The sequence below is a fragment of the Crocodylus porosus genome, unplaced genomic scaffold (genome assembly GCF_001723895.1).
Source record: "Crocodylus porosus isolate Cpor-Errol unplaced genomic scaffold, CroPor_comp1, whole genome shotgun sequence".
In the NCBI taxonomy this organism is placed as follows: Eukaryota; Metazoa; Chordata; order Crocodylia; family Crocodylidae; genus Crocodylus; species Crocodylus porosus.
The window spans coordinates 47978055-47979215 of NW_017728886.1; positions in this window are offsets into that span (position 1 = coordinate 47978055).

The window sequence follows — 1161 nt, forward strand, 5'->3', positions numbered from 1 at the left end:
CATAAGGAAGAATTTCTTTACTGTCCAAGCCCCCAAGATCTGGAACAGCCTGCCATCGGAAGTGGTTCAAGCACCTACCTTGAATGCCTTCAAGAGAAATTTGGATGTTTATCTTGCTGGGATCATATGACCCCAGCTGGCTTCCTGCCCCTGGGGCAGGGGGCTGGACTTGATGATCTTCCAAGGTCCCTTCCAGCCCTAGTGTCTGTGAAATCTAGAGAACTGAATCAAATATTTACCAGCTTAGGCAAAAATCTATGTTGTTCCAAGATTAATTACTTTTACCATATATTGAACCACTGAAGAAATCATGAGTAGGCTTTGAGTCATAATACAGTTTGTAATTTCATCTTGTCCATGTGCTAACACATTGTACTTGCATATACCTTCTGCTCTGAGAGTAACAAGTTCTGATTTAAATGTCTAGGCCTTTATCTTAACAAATACCACCACATAAAAGACCTGGGGTAAACAACCCTCTCCTCCACCCCCCCTCCCGCCCCGCAAAAAAAACAACAAAAAAACCCACAGACACACACACTTTCTGGAAAAAGTCCTTAGGAAGAACTATATCCCCTTTCACAATCATTGAGTCTGGATATAAGACTACCAAAAGCATTGTTAAAGACTAGGGTAAATAGAATTAACTTCAGAATAGACTGTAACAATAAATCAATAACTCATCTTTATGAATATGGAAAACACTATCCCACAGTAACTTTGGCAGTAGTCCTTTATCTCACTTCCTTTAGTCATTAGTACAAACATTCAATATATGAGTGATCCTTTAACACCTCACTTTTCTCTTTCTGAATGATCTATTGTAGATAAACAGAGAGGCTACCATTGCAAGCCTTTGCTTCTTCTGTGCTTAATCAGGTTTGGGGGGGGGGTTGTTTGTTTTTTTTTGTTTTTAACATCTTTGCTGCTCAATATCTTAAAATGCTATGACAACAATTTAATTCTGCTAAGCCAGAATCATTAAGGTTTGAAGGTGGTCTGGTCTCCCACCCTGTTGCACTGCTACATGGGAGCAAGAAGTGAAGAAAAAAAGAAGGAAAAGCAAAGATGAAAGGAAGATATGGTGGACTAATGTGGATAGTAAAAGGTGCAAATGTATTAGTGAGAGACAAAAGGTGGACAGAAGGGGAGATTTAGTAG